This window comes from Camelus bactrianus, chromosome 11 (assembly GCF_048773025.1).
Source record: "Camelus bactrianus isolate YW-2024 breed Bactrian camel chromosome 11, ASM4877302v1, whole genome shotgun sequence".
NCBI lineage: Eukaryota > Metazoa > Chordata > Mammalia > Artiodactyla > Camelidae > Camelus > Camelus bactrianus.
The window spans coordinates 51,610,743-51,627,718 of NC_133549.1; the positions used below are offsets into that span (position 1 = coordinate 51,610,743).

The 16,976-nt window shown below is 40.7% G+C and overlaps 1 protein-coding gene across 4 annotated transcripts in view; it reads left to right on the plus strand.

Moving 5' to 3' along the window:
• Positions 1–42: 42 nt before the first annotated feature.
• Positions 43–16,976, plus strand: part of LOC105081868 (putative neutral ceramidase C) — an 82,088-nt gene continuing 65,154 nt past the window's right edge. For 3 of the 4 annotated variants that reach the window (XM_074374013.1, XM_074374015.1, XM_074374014.1), the window contains exon 1: positions 43–390. The gene's annotated coding sequence lies outside the window, so the exon portion shown is untranslated. The remainder of the gene's footprint in view (positions 391–16,976) is intronic. The other variant, XM_074374016.1, reaches the window with a different exon arrangement.

Genomic DNA, 16,976 nt, shown 5'->3' on the forward strand with positions numbered 1-16,976 from the left:
CTGTGGTGTGTAGTTGATGTAGTGGAGGCATTTTTTTTTCCCAAATCATATGGGAGAAGCAGGCCAGTATAAGAAAATGAATGGTCCTTCCCAGGGGTGGGGTGCAGGGTACAAAATAACGAGCTCCAGGTGTGACCTTCCAAGGATGGTGCAGGACTTCATTCGTAAGCTGGCTCAGCTGGGGAGCGTCCTGCCCCGTGCATGAGTCAGCACGCAAGTAGTTAAGTTGGCGAGCCTTGGCTTCTTTGGTTAGAGCATTCAGCCTCCGAGAGTTAACCTGCAGCACTGCTCAGAAGAGCAGGGGCCGAGCATTCAGAAGCATCCTACCGCTCAGGCTTGCGGGAGCAATGACATGCGGTTTTGAACAAGCAGCTGCTGCAGCAGGTCTGGGTATGTAGTTTTTCTTTGATTGATAGGGCTTTGTTTTCTCCCCGAGAGCACGAAGCAATGGTTGTTCACGTTTGCAAACAAGATCCCTTGGACATTGAAGAGGAACCGATGTTTATCAGTTGCTGTGTCTTATGAAAATAAGTAATAGGGATGGAGGGGGGCAGGGGAGCAGATTTGTCCTACTCCTTTATGTTTCGGATCGCTGGGGTAGAGTTTCTTTAATTCTATCTGAATTCTAGTGTTGTGTGGTCAGGTCATTTCAATGTCATGGTTACAGTAGAATTCAAAAGCTATCTTTTGACTACCTTTCTGTAAATCTTCAGAGATACAGATTTCATTTGCAGAATTATTTGCCAGATTGATGAAGCCAAGTGGCAGAAATCCGTCTTCCGACCTTATTTTGGAAAGCAAGATTCATATCCTTAGGCTTAAAGAAAACATCTCTCCAGATTTACCCCATGCCTGAGTGAGAGCAGCAGCATCTCGAATGTGGTCATTTTCTCTCCTACAGCTTGATTTTCAGTCCCAGGTGTCTGTAGTGTGACCTGATAACCTTTAGAATCCCAATCTTTCTGTTAACGAGTCTCCTTGTCTGGGTCACCTGTGTCTTCCCATTACTTTAGGTGACTTTTTCTATTCTACTGATCTTAAAATGTCTGACATTTAGAGATTAGGACTACTTTAAAACTTGGATTTGATGAAATTTCCAAGGACATGGGGACTTAAGGAAAGTTTGTCTGAGTCTCATTCCGTCTCCTTTCTGGCACTGCAGCCTTGTCTATCCACTGACACCGATGACCTTTTCCCCAGTTAGCATCTCCTGCAGGTTTAAAATATGAGATGCTACTTGTTGAGCTTCCATCCCGCTTAACAAGTTACTGCTTCCCAGCACAGTGATCAAAACTGGTCTTTAACTGTCTAGAAATTATCTAGACTATTTCCTCCCCAGTGTCTATAGCTTCTCTTCTTTCACCTGAATTTCCAACTAATAGGAATCTTCTTTTGGTAAACAAGGTTTTCTTTGAAAAATGCAAACACTGCCTTAAAACTTGGGTAAGCTGTCAGTCATTAATACCTTCCTGCCAGTCAGTTTAGTTCCTCTTAAAAATCAGTCTCCCTGAAGTAATGGAGTTTTTCAGGATGAAGGAAAGGTGATGAGAGTCAGGAATTCAAAGTCTGGGCTCTGAAGGCAGAGGGTTAGAGAGAAGAAGAAATCTGGATGGGCCCTGCAGTAGTCGCCAGTGAGGCCAGTTTGAGAACATTGGTCCTGAGAAAAGGACCAGTGGAATATGAGATCAGGATCGAGAAGGCGCCGTGCACAGTGGTGCAGGTGAAGGTGCCAGAAGACTTCCAGGGAAGTCTAGTTAGCACCTAAGGGAATTAATTTCCAAATCCTCAACTTCCATTTGAACTGCTTCCCAAATTTTTTTTTGCCGGAGGATCCATGTGAGTTCTACTGCAGGAAATAAAGGCAAACTTCTCATTCATTGGAATCTCACTATGAATGTACTGTCTCACTGTGGTCCCAAGGGGTATAGAAATCTCCTGGTCATCACACATAGGGATGATTTCAGAATACATTGTTCCAGAGGGAAAGCCCGCTAAGAGCAAAGCAAACAGAAACAGACCAAAGAGTCCTTGAGGATTCAAACTCTTGCCAAAGACTGTGCCTTGTCTCTCCTAGAACTGCAATTAAGGAGTGAGAAGGTCATCATGAGGACGAGGTGTATGTATGAATACATTTATTGGAAATGAAAATGAAATCAGATATTTTCTAATTGTAATTCTGATATGGCTGCCTGATTTGATGACAAAGTTGGTTTGACTAATTAAAGTGGATTTTTTTTCTTTTTTTGGGGGGGTTGGGTAGTTAGGTTTATTTATTTAAATGGAGGTACTGGGGCTTGAACCCAGGACCTCGTGCAAGCTAAGCACACACTGTATCACTGAGCTATACCCTCCTCTCACCAGGTATGTAGACATTTTTTTATAAATTTAATACGCTGATTTTGCTGCTCAAGGTTTTGGCCAAAGTAAATTTAAAATATGTATACAATATACAGAAAATTAGATAATACAACTTTTGCAAGTATTTCAGCGTATAAGAGGTTTAGATGCCATCTTTGAAAATGCGTAAGGGAGTAGAAAATTCTTTTAGAGGTTTCATGAGTAAAAACTTTTGAAGCCCATTGGTATATATTATCCTTGGGGTGAGATGAGTCTGTCTGACAGCAAGTGAGTTTGCCCGCAGCCTACTCTGGAGTTTACTCCTTGTTTTGTGTCTCCTGCATCTTTTCCCCACAACCTCCTACGGTTTCTATCATTCAGTGCCCTTAACACTTCCCCTGTGAACCAGCTGGTTGATTTCTTTGATGTATTTAGTAGTTGCCTGGTGATTTGAAGATAGGGTGTGAAATTGCAGAGCAACATTTTCATAAGGCAAAGACTGAAGAAAAGGAGGATGGCAGAAGAGATGATCAGGCATTTTTGGATCACCTATCCTGCGTCAGGATGGTGTGATCACTGCAGTTGGGGTCAAAAGATGTGACTTCAACTCCTATATCTGCAGCTTATTAGCTCTCTGAACTTCCTTTCACCTCAGTTGCTTCGTTTGTAAAATTAGGGTCCTGTGTGTGAAGCTCTGGGACGGGACTGGTGCTGCAGGGAGGAATAGGATGGGACTCAAACACCAAATCGATACACACTTGTTATAGCAAGTACAAGAACAGAAGAGTATATAAAGTGTAAGAGGAGGAGACAGGTTAAGCCATTATCCCTGTCTGGGGGCTCATTGTTAGGATAATTAACATCTTTTCAGCACTCTGCAGTTTACCCAGCAATACCATACACTTCCTCTCCATAATGCTTCTACAGTCCTGTGAAGCAGATTCTTGGTAGGAGGATGAGGAGAGGCCCCCATCCCAATCACCTTTGCTAAAAGGAAACAGTTGTGCTGTGAAGTGACCCCTGGAAACCTTGTCTCATTGGTTAAAGCAGAGATGTCAAGGGCTGGCTTTGAGTGTTCTTCTAAATAGGCATCTTTCCAAAGCCTTTCTGCAGTGAGCACTTTGCCAGTCTGTTCATTTCCCTTTCAGAGAGGGAAGTGCCTACTTCCCTGCCGAGAGACAAAGTCAAGGCCACAGTGGGTGAGAAAAATGGAGAACATATCAAATCTCTAGTGCAAACATACTGTTGAGAAGGAGGGAAGGAACCGAGCTAAGCTGGACCATCTTTCAGAGCAGGCATCAGAGGTTCAACTAGCATCAGGGTGGAAGGGGTATCCTTGAAAAACTGATAATACAAACTCTGAGATGGTCAGTTATCCATCCACAGGATCAAAACTCCAAACCAGGAGGACAAGAATTACCCCATAACACTGGATGTGAAGGTCAGAGGGCATCCTGCAGACACCTAGGCTCCCTGCAGTGCGGGGCACTTTTGGCTGTGACTCTACATTGTACTGCTCAGCTAATTTCCCATTCAAATAAGGGAGTTTGTTCCAAACTTTTCCAAAAAGTTGAGATCCAGTAACATTTGTACACAAGATTCATGAGGCTTTTCCTCACATCTTACTGTGAACAGCTTCATCTAAATAAGACACGTGAAGAGAAGGAAAGGTGGTCCGGGGTTCTCATCCCGCGATGATGGTGGCCACTGAAGCCACAAGAGAGCAGTGCAGAGAAAGGCACTGGTGACAGGGAAGCAGAATTTTAGTGTCTGCCCAGGAGCGTGGCATGAGCTTCCTGGGTTCTGCTGAGAAATGAGGTCCCCAAGGGCCTCCGAGAATCTCCTGGAACTGTTTTCAATCGTGTTTTTATTGCTACCCACATTTCCTGATGGCTCTTCCAGACTAGCTGATCTGGAAGAGCCACTGACACAAAGAAAAGCCTCAAAATGTATTTAGGCAACAAACCAGCTGGACACGGTTTGACAGTCACCTGAAGGATCCAGTCTCAATTCTGGCTGGATGTGGTCTCCCGAGCTTCCGGGTCATCGATGTCATCTGAGACAGTACTTAAGCAATGCCTCATGGGTGGCTTCAGACGTGGTTTGTCTGGTAACAATGGTGTGTTGAAGAAAGTTTGCACTGGCTCATGGGAGTCAGTTGGGTACAGATCTTACCAACTTCACTACCCATGACTTTTGTTGGTTGCTTGAAAGCAGCCCCAATAGGAGTATTTACACCACAGAAATCGGCCGATGTTACATACTAGGGCTTTTTCCCTGGAAAGCCAGTTCTTAACCATCCAGCAGCACACCACTGCCAGTACTTCTTGCAGACAATTTTCTGATAAGCAAAGGATGTGCTGGTTTAAGACCTTAGGAAAAATAGCCTTTGGAAGAAATTATTTTGTATTGTTATAGAATGTTATGCCAGACCCAGGATCTATTGCTTAGCAGAACAATTCTACAAATTGGCAAATGGGGAGAATTTTGGCCAGGTCATCTACAGGGCAGGGCAGGCTATAACTTTCTTAAACGCTTAAACCCCTGAATTATGGTAATTGAATATCATAACCCTATCTTTATGTTATTATATTAATAAGAGGAACAATTTTATATATTTTGTTTTTTATTGAAGTATAGTTGATTTACAATGTTTCAGGTGTACAGCAAAGTGATTCAGATATACATATGTATATATATTCATTTTCATATTCTTTTCCATTATAGGTTATTATAAGATGTTCAATATAGTGCTATACAGTAAGTCCTTGTTGTTTATCTATCTTATATATAATAGTGTGTATCTGTTAATCCCAAATTCCTAATTTATTGCCCCCTCCCCTTTTCCCCTTTGGTAACCACAAGTTTGTTTTCTATGTCATTGAGTCTAATTCTGTTTTGTAAATAAGTTTATTTGTATCATTTTTAAGTTTACAATGACAATTATTTATCCTCTCTCTGCAAAGGGAATGGCTAAAAATTCAGCTCCTCCCCTCTGGACACAGGCCCCGACTTCTGTTGCATGAAAATTGATCTCAAGTTAGAGGCAGAACAGGGGATCTTATAATTTAATCAAGCTTTACCTGTTTCATTAAGTCAGATGCAGAGCAGAGGTTGAAAGATAGAGCAGGAAACTAGAGGCTGCAACCCGGGCAGCCGTGGCCTGGTAGGCAAAGCAGGAGTCATTCCTCCTGTTTCTTATGAGGAAGAAAAACAAAACTCTTTTTCAATCACGTTTTCACCTTTCTTCCTCTTCCAGATTCTGCCAGAAATCTTGGACGATGTTGTAATTCTTTTAGGGAGACTAGGAGGTCTGTTTTTCTCCCAGATGCATTTTAAAAAATTTGCTGGAATCTTGTAGGAAATGCTGTATTCATGAGATTTTTGTTTTGTGTTGTAGTCACAGACAGCCTTAGGCCTTCTGATGCTTTTAAATCTGATGTTTGTAGCCAATACTCAAACTGAATCCATTTTAACAATCAATTTGTTTTCCCAAGTTTCCTTTTTTGGGGAGAAAATGGTGGTGCCACTAACTAATCTTAAAAAATTGGAGTGGAGCCTGGGTTTCCCCTCTCCTTCACCTGTCACATTGAGCAAGTGTCAAATCCTGGTGACACACTGCAGCCACACTTCCCAGACGTATCCCCTCTTTCCACTTCCACTGCCACCTCCACACACCACCTTGACTCTGCTTCCCTCCCATATGGGGGGTCTCACCTCTTAAATGGGGTCTGACTCCAGCCACAGGGTGGCTATTGGGTTCCAACTGTCTTTCAGCCCCATCTCCTTCTATACCATTAGAGCTCTAAGTTGGAAAGAATTTGGAGATTCTGTCTGGGCTTCTCAAGAAAGAGTCCCTTGATCCATTAGTGATGTCTGCCATGACCAGGGACAGGAAAGAAGCATCCTTTCTGAGACTCTTCCTGCTCCATTCTACCCACTTTCGTCAGAAGCATGTTTGTTTTGCAAAATGCAGCTCAATTTAGGTCTTTATCTTATTCAGAAATATTCAGGGACTCCTTACTGCCTTCATGAGTTAAAATCCCTCAGCCTGGTATTTGAGAACCTCCAGGTTCTGCCTGCCTATAACTTCCCTGAACTGCATCTTTCATTGCATCTTGCACTAAGCCTCCATTAATGGGTCTCAAGCTCATTGTTGTAACGGACCAGTGGGTGAAAGCGGGTGAGCTTATAACCAGATAGCCGGCAATCTTACATCCACCATATCCTGTCTTAACTCTGGCATAACTGGAGTATGAAGGTGGGAGAGGGTCACCTATGAAAAATGTGTTTCGGAAGGTTAAGGTGGGAAAAGATTGAGAACTGCTGCCCTCCGCTTAGCCAAACCACATTGCGTGCGACTAAATACATGTGTGTTTGGGCTTTCCTTTCCCTGCACTTGAGCTGGCACTGACGCTTCAAGCTCTATATCTCGGCCTGGCAAAATCTTTTGTTCTTCAAAGTTCAGCTTGAATTCTGCCTCTTTTATGAAAACTTCCCTAATTCTTCAAACTAGGTATGAGTCCCCTCAGTGTTTTATTTAGGATGCTAATGTTTAAACTCGTGTTGCATTTATTTTGCACGTGTCTTGCATTCCCCATGCAGAGAATCTGCAGAGAGAAGTTTTTTTTTGTTTGTTAAATCTTTCTATTTCACTGGGCTGCAGATGTGACAGGCCCTTCATGATCTGGTTGGGTAGTTTCTCTGTTTTGTTCTTTCATTCTTATTTTCGTTGTATGATTATTTTCTTTCACTTTCATTGAGAGAATTGACATACAGCGCATAAGTTTAAGCTGTACAGCTTGATGACCTCACTTACCTACATCACGAAATGGTTATCACAGTACATTTAGTGAGCGTCTATCATCTCATATAAATACAAAGTAAGACAAAAAGAAAAAAAAAGTTTTTTTCCTTGTGGTGAGAACTCAGGATTTATTCTTAACAACTTTCATGTGTAACACACAGTATTAATTACTGTGTAGTTCTCTTGCAGACATCTGCAAGTTTCACTCAGCTACTTACCGGCTGTAAAGTACACCTTAACCCTTGGGAGAGCTGTTGATAAATGTGTCTGCTTATTTCCTTCCGCCTTCAATATGAGTGTGATGTCGGCAGTTGTCTTCTTCCCGGGCAAGATTTTAAGCATTGCTTAGGGTTTCATTTTTCTCCTCTACTAATGGGGTTTGTCCTTTCCTCCCTCCAAAGACTTTTCAAGGATAATTTGGCTTGTAACCTGCCTAACCCAGAGCAAGATGTTTTCTTTCATCTCATAATTCAGTTCCATTATGGCAGGAATTGTGGTTTGGCTGGAGGTGTCCTCACCCAGCAGTGCTCGCAGGCCTGTCAGGAACATCATGCCAGTTTTTTGATGTTTTTTCTCTTTAATGTTGCTCTTAAGGGCCTGTGTAAAACGTCCTGTTGGTGGCCTGTCTCTTTCATGATGGGTTGAGGTTATTTTTCAGCAGTGTGACATGAGATGGGGAGCTTTTTTTTTTTTTTTTGGATGACTACTCATTCTATTTATAAGGCTTACAGCTCAATGATTGAGTCTTTGAATAAAGAAACTCTCCAGCTAATTCATAATTCCAGGTTTTAAAAAGAAACTTACTAAGGCTGGTTGAAATTCAGCAAGAATGCCTTGGTACAGGTATACCAGTTGTTTACCCTGGCATCTGTTCAAATTGATTAGTGGTAAGGCTGAACCAGTAGTTAAGCCTTTCTGAACATAGGAACTCTGGAATGGAAAAAATGCTAGTCTTCAATCATGTCTTTACCTTCGAACTCATTTGCTAGGCAACGGGCTTAACAACTTGGTCACAACTTTATGCCACATGGTGGTATCAATTCTCTTATGGAAACACCAATATCATTACCCAATTCAGAAGAACCTTTATCTCACAATGCATCCAAGGTTCACTCACCTGGGCATGAAAAGGCAGCTCAACCAGTTTTCTGATTAGAGAAATGAATAAGCAGGTAGAACCACCTCTGTTCCATTAGTCCTAACTAAATTAGTTGAGGCCTCATTATTTCTAAAAATCCCATATGATCAACCAAGATGGGTCTCATATAGCCAAAAAAAGAAACAAACTGTTTTCAGTGGTGGTTATTCTTCATTTGATGATGCATAAGAATACATTAGTAGAATTGACACCTTCCTTTTTAAGCCAGTTGGAGAATTACAGTATTTCCTCTATGTGACTTTTTCATATCCTGCATTCATCCTTTAAAAAAAAAAATTACATTTCAGGGGGAGGGTATAACCCAGTGGTCAAGTGCATGCACTAGGTCCTGGGTTTAATTCCCAGTATCTCTGCTAAAACAAACAAACAAACAAACACACCTAATTACTCCCTACCTCCAAAATTACCTTTGTACCGCAAAAGTAATACATGATCACTGCAGAAATTATTAAATATGGGTAAATAAAATGCAGAAAATAAAAAAGTTCCCTGGATCCCAACTTAATAAAACATTGTAGTGTTTTGAAACAGATTACTCTAGTTACATATACTCTAGTTATGCTTTTGTCTGTTTCCCTCTTGATATTTTCGACAGCTTTAAAACTTGGAGTTCTTTCTTTTCAGCCCCAAGCTTAAGAGAAAATCTTAGAGGAAAATGTTTTCAAATATGTTTCACACTCATCTACTACCTTAGAGATTGTTGAACAAAAAAAAGGACTCAAGTTGTTTCTCTGGCCACTGATTATTGTCATGGACTGAGTCATTTTCATTTGAGATACCACTTTTGCTACCTGTGTGTCTGTTTCTAGAAATAATCTCTGATTGGAAGGAAAAGAACAGCGGGTTAGAGCTGTATGTAAATTAAAAACCACCAATCCCTGCGTGAGCAGGGAGCCTCCCCTATGGTATAAAGTGCATGGACTTGATGTCAGAAGTGTCTGTGACCCGGGCGCCTTGTACATTTCCTTCCCATTTTTAACTGTGTCTTAGAGTTGGGACTGCATGCAATGTGGTCTCTAAATTCGAAAGTTTTTTTTTTTTTTTTGTATTTTGAAATGTAATGTTGAGAATCATTTTTTGTACCTGTTCACTATTTGGATGCCTGATGTCTTCTTTGGAAATAATGTCTATTTGGTTCCTCTGCCCATTTTTAAATTGAATTATTTTTTGGTTGTTGAGTTGTGTGAGTTCTTAATGTATTTTGGATATTAGCTGCTTATCTGACAACATGGTTTGCAAATATTTTCCCCCATTCTGTAGGTTACCTTTTCCTTTTGTTGACTGTAGCCTTTGCTGTGCTTTTTCGTTTGATGTAGTCCCACTTGTTGGTTTTTGCTTTAGGTGCTCGTATTTTTTGTGCCATATCCAAAAAATCATTGCCAAGATCAATATCAAGGAGCTTCTTCCCTGTTTTCTTCCATTTGATTTGTGGCATTTATGGACTGAAAGAAATTTTAAAAGAAGATGTATAATTTAGCTAAGGAGTCATTCTTCATCAGCTGGTATTAATCAGGTGGCTGTGTTAATTAGGATGGGTGGGGGGTTTGCTGTGATAAAATCTTGGTTGCTCAATACATAAACATTTACCTCTGGTTTATGCAAAGCACAGTCCTGGTCTGATGACTCTGAGGTACATTTCTTCTAAGTGATGACTCAGGAACCTAGTACCTGGTCATCTGGGACATGCAGTTATCAAGGTCACTAGAGCAGAGGAAGAGAGATCATGGAGAACTCCCACCTCTTCTCAAATGCCTCCGCATTAATACCTCAATCCCAAGGTGATACGTGTAACTGCCACTTCCAGCCCATTGACCAGTGACTACCAGGGGGATGGAAAGCTTCCTGTGAGTCTGCAGAGGAGTGGAGGACCGAATACGGATGAGTGCTGCAAGTCTCCATGACAATGACTTTGGGCAAGTAACTTATCAAGTTGACATGGGGGTTGGGCTAGATGACTTTAGAATCCCTACCTCTTTTCTCAATTCCTGACTCTAACTCTAAATATTTGACCTTCTATTAGCTTTGTGTTTTTGACTACTCTGTAGACATTATTTTATTATTACCTTAGGGATGTTGGGTATATTCATACTAGCAAAGGCAGGTGCTTTTGTTGCTCAGTGTAACTGATGGTTAATCTAGAGGGCTCTAAAGGCGAGTGACTGGATTTTGAATCCAGCTTGGTCTTTTACTGGCAGTATGACCTTTGGCTATTTTTTTAAACATTTTTTATTGATTTATAATCATTTTACAATGTTGTGTCAAATTCCAGTGTTCAGCAAAATTTTTCAGTTATACATGAACATATATATATTCATTGTCACATTTTTTTCTCTGTGAGCTACCATAAGATTTTGTGTATATTTCCCTGTGCTTTACAGTATAATCTTGTTTATCTATTCTACAATTTTGAAATCCCATCTATCCCTTCCCACCCTCCACCCCCTTGGCAACCACAAGTTTGTATTCTATGTCTATGAGTCTATTTCTGTTTTGTATTTACGCTTTGTTTTTTTGGTTGTTGTTGTTTTTGTTTTTGTTTTTTAGATTCCACATATGAGCAACCTCATATGGTATTTTTCTTTCTCTTTCTGGCTTACTTCACTTAGAATGACATTCTCCAGGAGCATCCATGTTGCTGCAAATGGCGTTACGTCGTCAGTTTTTGTGGCTGAGTAGTATTCCATTGTATAAATATACCACTTCTTCTTTATCCAGTCACCTGTTGATGGACATTTAGGCTGTTTCCATGTTTTGGCTATTGTAAATAATGCTGCTATGAACATTGGGGTGCAGGTGTCATTCTGAAACAGGGTTTCTTCTGGATATAAGCCCAGGAGTGGGATTCCTGGGTCATATGGTAAGTCTATTCCTAGTCTTTTGAGGAATCTCCACACTGTTTTCCACAGTGGATGCACCAAACTGCATTCCCACCAGCAGTGTAGGAGTGTTCCCCTTTCTCCACAGCCTCTCCAGCATTTGTCATTTGTGGAATTTTGAATGATGGCCATTCTGACTGGTGTGAGGTGGTACCTCATTGTAGTTTTGATTTGCATTTCTCTGATAATTAGTGATATTGAGCATTTTTTCATGTGCCTTTTGATCATTTGTATGCCTTCCTTGGAGAATTGCTTGTTTAGGTCTTCTGCCCATTTTTGGACTGGGTTGTTTATTTTTTTCTTATTGAGTCATATGAGCTGTTTATATATTCTGGAGATCAAGCCTTTGTCGGTTTCATTTGCAAAAATTTTCTCCCATTCCGTAGGTTGTCGTTTTGTTTTACTTATGGTTTCCTTTGCTGTGCAGAAGCTTGTAAGTTTTGTTAGGTCCCATTTGTTTATTCTTGCTTTTATTTCTTCTAGGAGAACATTTTTGAAATGTATGTCAGATAATGTTTTGCCTATGTTTTCCTCTAGGAGGTTTATTGTATCTTGTCTTATGTTTAAGTCTTTGATCCATCTTGAGTTGATTTTTGTATATGGTGTAAGGGAGTGTTCTAGCTTCATTGTTTTACATGCTACTGTCCACCTTTGGCTATTTGTTTAACTTTCTGAATGTTTTTTTTTTCTTTTTAATTCAGATGTAAATGGGGATGGGAATAGTACCATCCTCAAAGGATTGCTATAAGTAAATGAGGCAGATCATGTAATGTTTTTAGAACAGTGTCTGGAAGATATTAAAAGTTCAGTAAGTATTTTATTTTATTTTATTTTGATTCATTTTTATTTCATTTTATTTTATTTATTTTATTTTAAAAAGATGACTGTCCTCCTTGGCCTGGCCTAGTAAGGGACATAGTAACAGCACAGTAAGTTGTTGTCCTGCAAATCCTGGTGAGATAGCCAGCCCAACCCACGCAAGTCTCTTTAATCTACTAACCTGTAAAATGGAGTCACAAACACTACCTTTAGGTGATCTGGGTCTTTGCCCAAGACCACCAACCGGTTTGGACTTGTGCCTCATCTACTTTATCTTAGATTCCATCCCTGCCTGGCCCTGTCCTGGCTCCATATCTGAGTTGGATCCTGCCTTTGGCTCCTGCAAGCTTGAGATTCCTGCTTGGGTTCCCCATATCATCAAGCGCTGGCTTTCTCTCCTAGACTTCCTGGGCTGGCCTCTTTGGTTCCTGGGGAACCCACTTATCTCAAGCGGGAACTCTCTACCTTAACCTCAGCCCCTCAGGACCTGTGTCCTTCCTCAGCATCTGGTTCACACAGGGCTTGGTCTGGCCTCACACAGTGAAGGAAGCATCAGACAGATAGTACCTCTCATTTCATTGGCCATACCTTTTGAGCCTGGATATTTCAGATGCCACTTAACTCTTATAACCTTCCAAATCAATGACAAGTCCACCATGTTAAGTCCTCCAGCAGACATTATCCGTCCAGGTAGGATACATGAGCAAGAACTTTTCCCTTATTTCCCTGGGTCTTAAGTGGATTATCCTCACGAACGAGTCAGACAAGTTACAGCAAGAGAGAATGTGAGAAATGGTGAAAATTTACTGTCTGGCATGATGCTTTGACTGATCTAGTAGGGGATTCTCTGTGAATGGTTCAAGTACGTTTGCTCTGGGCAGGGGAGAGAGCAATTCTTACCTGGTAGGGTTCCTCCTCAGGCTGGTCTTCCTAATATAAGAAAGACAATGTGCTTTTGTGTCAAGCTCCACTCAGGTCATCCTTTTTCTCATTGGCCAGATAGAATGTTGAGTAGGCTAGACTTTGATACAAGCAACTTCCTTCTTGTTTCTCTTGGTCCTTTCTTTCCCAAGTTCTATCAAAGGTCAGTGTGGTACGTTTTCCACATGTACATAGGACAGGTGTAGATGCTAAGCATCTCAGATTTATGTAGAAGGGAAAAATTACATTGAAAGATATAATTTTCAGTTACCCTGTCCCTGAAATGATAAATGCAGTGATAGCCTGCTTTCCTCCAATCTGCCATCATAATCTTGCATGGGAAACAGGTCAAATTTGTCACTGCCAAATGTGATAGATTCTTATCTGTGGTTTTGGGAAGAGATAAACCATCAGGGAATAATTTCCAAATACTCTGTAAAGGGTATATAGACCCATAGTGTTTAACTAACAGCAGGGGAGTAGGGAAGTTTTGAAATTTCAATTTTACCTAAATTTTAAACCCTCTGGATGTTTTCAAAATAGCACAAGACACTCCTCCCCAAGGCTGAGTTTGTCAAACTCTAACAGGGAGCTCTGTAGAACCAAGCGTGAGGAATAAACCAAGAAAAGAACTGTGCTATAACATCTCAAAGGCACGGAACCTAGCATGCGTAGGCATCCACACTCAGCTTAATTAATATAATAACTCATTTGCATCCTGCGGTAGAGTTAGCAAAGAACTTTTTAAAAAACATTGTCTATGTGCATCATTCAGCAAGGTAGTTTTTTGTAGATTTCTATTTTTCCACTAATGAAAATGCAGCTCAGAGGAATTAAGATAACTGAGGAGAAAAGCCTCAATCTTCAGATTCCAAATTGCAGTCTTGTCCATATCCTCAATGTCTCTCTGTATCTTTTGTCCTTTGTGTTGAAAGTAGGACTGGACTAAATTTGGGGAGAGGAACTCTGTAGCCCTGGAGTAGTTTATCTATCATTTCTCCAAGAAAAGCAGGATGGTCAGTGTTGCTGGGAACATGGGGTTTGAGAACCCCCAGGGGAAGGAAAGCCATGGTGCACATGTCTGTCAGGCAGCGTCTTCCTCTTGTGCCCTGACATAATGACGTGGTCAACGCTGGGATCTCCCTCTTGGAAGGAACTTGGGCTCCTAACTGAAGGGAAGCACAGATCCGAGTGGCATTCTCAGCTCAATGTGTGACAGGTGCAGAAGGAGTTTAATAAGAAACATTCTCTCCAGCTTGGAACAGAAGGGACTCTGCTGTCTCTTCGATTGCTTGTGGTTTGAGGTCAAGATGCAACTGAGAAAGTGAAAAGATGAATCTATAAATAGTCCACTGATGAAGGAACAGCTTTCAGGCTCAAAGGAATTTTTTCAGTCCCATGTAAAATCCATAAAGGGGCAAGGTACCACTAGGGCAGCCCTGTGTACTTAAAATTAATCTCTTTTCAGACCTAGTGAAAAGTCCATTGTGCCAAACGACTCATCATTTTTAACTTTAAAACTGTCCCCACAGGCGGCTTGGTGTACACAGTGTCCAATGATTGAAATGTATGTATTCTGCAAAGGGAGGTCCAGTGCTCACCTTTGTGAGCATTCAGCTTGGGTGAATTCTTAGTTGGAGACAACAGAATCCACTCCTGCTAGCTTTTAAAAAGAAAGGGCTTTTTAAAATTAAGGGATAGAGATCACATGCAGAGAATGGAGATTGAGCTTCTAGGAACAACTCTCCAACTTAAACTGCAGACCTGAGCTGCTCAGGGATGGGCTGTCCCAGCCATGGTTATGGAATAAGGAAGTAGCTGCAGCAGCTGGAAGTAGTCAAAGGAACCAGCTCAGGGTCGCGCTGCCATGATACAAACCAGTGAGATGGATGTCCCACGCCCTGCCTCTCTCCCTAAGTAGCTCAGTCCTGAATCAAGGCCCCACTGATGCATCCGAGATACAGGACCTAAACTACATCTGGCACTCAAGGCAAATGAGGGTCTGGCCCCTGCACACTAGATGGGCTTAGAAAGGGTGTCGAGTGAAGTAGTCCACAGCATCTGCTGCAGTGCTTTTGACGGCCTCTCTGCTGCCCACTGGCACATTCAAGAACAAAGCTCATTTCCCACTCATCTGTCCTCCCATCTGTCCTTCTATCTGTCCCTCATCTATTCATCAGTCTGAATTTTGCACCTTGGCATTGTTTCTTTTTCTTTTATTATCTGTTTCAGAATATATCTAAAAGATAAAGATTTTTTAAAAAAAGTATAACCACAGTATCATCACACTGACATTCTAAACAATAATTCCTTAATATTATTAACTATCTAACTAGTGTTAAAATTTTCCCAGTTGTTTCATAATTTAAAAAAATGATTTGTTTGAATCAGTTTCTAAATAATGATGCTTTGGGGCTTACAGCATACTGTCGGCTGATAATGTCTCTTCAGCCTCCTTTAATCTATGGCTCCTTTCCTCCCCTTCCTGGTCCCCCCTCCCCTGCCTTTCTCTCCCCTCCCTATTCTTCCTCCTCCTTATATTTTCCTCCTCTCCCTCTTCTTCCTCCCCATCTTCCCCTTCCTCCTCCTCTTCCACCTCCATCTTTCCACTTCCAATTTGTTTAAGGAAGTGGCTCATTTGTCTTACAGAATCTCTCGCAGTCTGGATTTTGCTTACTGTATCCCCACATAGTCCTCTAAAATACTCAGTTGTCTCCTGTATTTCCTGTAAACAAGCAGCTAGATCTAGAAGCTGATCCAGTTTAGGTTTAATTTTTTGGTAAGGATTCTGGAAAGGTAAGGTTGTGTTCATCACTCAGGCTTCCAGTATCTGGTTGACTCTCTCCTGGCGACGTAATCAGCCCAGCTGTTGGTGATGGTCGCCTATACCCATCATTTCATTAGAGGTTTGCAAAGCATTTAGATTCTAAGTTTGTCATTCCTTCCTCATTTATTGGCTACAATACTTTGATTGTGAGAAACTGTCCCTCATCAATAATTTGGCTTCCCCAAGTTAACTCTTTTTCCCCTTTTTTCTTGTTTAATTTTCTCTTTCTCTTCCAGTTTCATTGAGATACAATTGACTTAGAACTCTGTGTAAGTTTAAGGTGTACAGCATAATGGTTTGTTATACGTACATCATGAAATGATTCACAATAAGTTTAGTGAATGTCCATCATCTCATACGGATACTAAATTTTAAAAGCACAGAAAAATTTTTCTTGTGATGAGAACTCAGGATTTACTCTTAACAACTTTCATATATAGCACACAGCAGTGTTATTATATTTATCATGTTGTACGCTCGATCCTTAGCACTTACTTATCTTGTAACTGGAAGTTTGTACCTTTTGATCACCTTCATTTAATTCCCCCTCCCCTGACCCCGCCTCTGGTAACCACAAATCTGATCTCTTTTCCTATGAGTTTGTTTGTTTGTTTTGTTTTTTGAAGTATAGCTAAGTTACAATACTATGTTTGTTACTGTTACACAACATAGTAATTTGATATTTCTATGCATTTCAAAATGATCACCACAATAGGTCTAATTACCATATGTCACCACACAAAGATATTACATAGTTATTGACTATATTCCCCACACTGTAAATTTCATACCCATGACTCACTTATTTTGTATCTGAAAGTTTGTACCTCCTAATCTCTCTTGCATATTTCTTTCCTCTCCTGCTCTTTTCTGCTCTGACAACCACCTATATGTTCTCTGTGTCTATAACTCTGTTTCTGTTTTATGTCTGTTCATTTGGTTTCTTTTTAAACATTCAACATATAAGTGAAATCATGCAGTATTTGTCTTCCTCTGTCAGACTCATTTCACTTAGCATAATGCCGTCTATCTAACTCCATTCATATTGTCACAAATGGCAAGATTTCATTCTTTTATGTATGAGAAATATTCCATTATATATCTATATCTGTATCTCTATATCATGTCTTCTTTATCCATTCATCTTCAGGTAAATACCCAGAAGTGGAATTACCGGATTATGTGTTAGTTCTATTTTGAATTTTTGGGGGACTCTCCATGTTGTTTTTG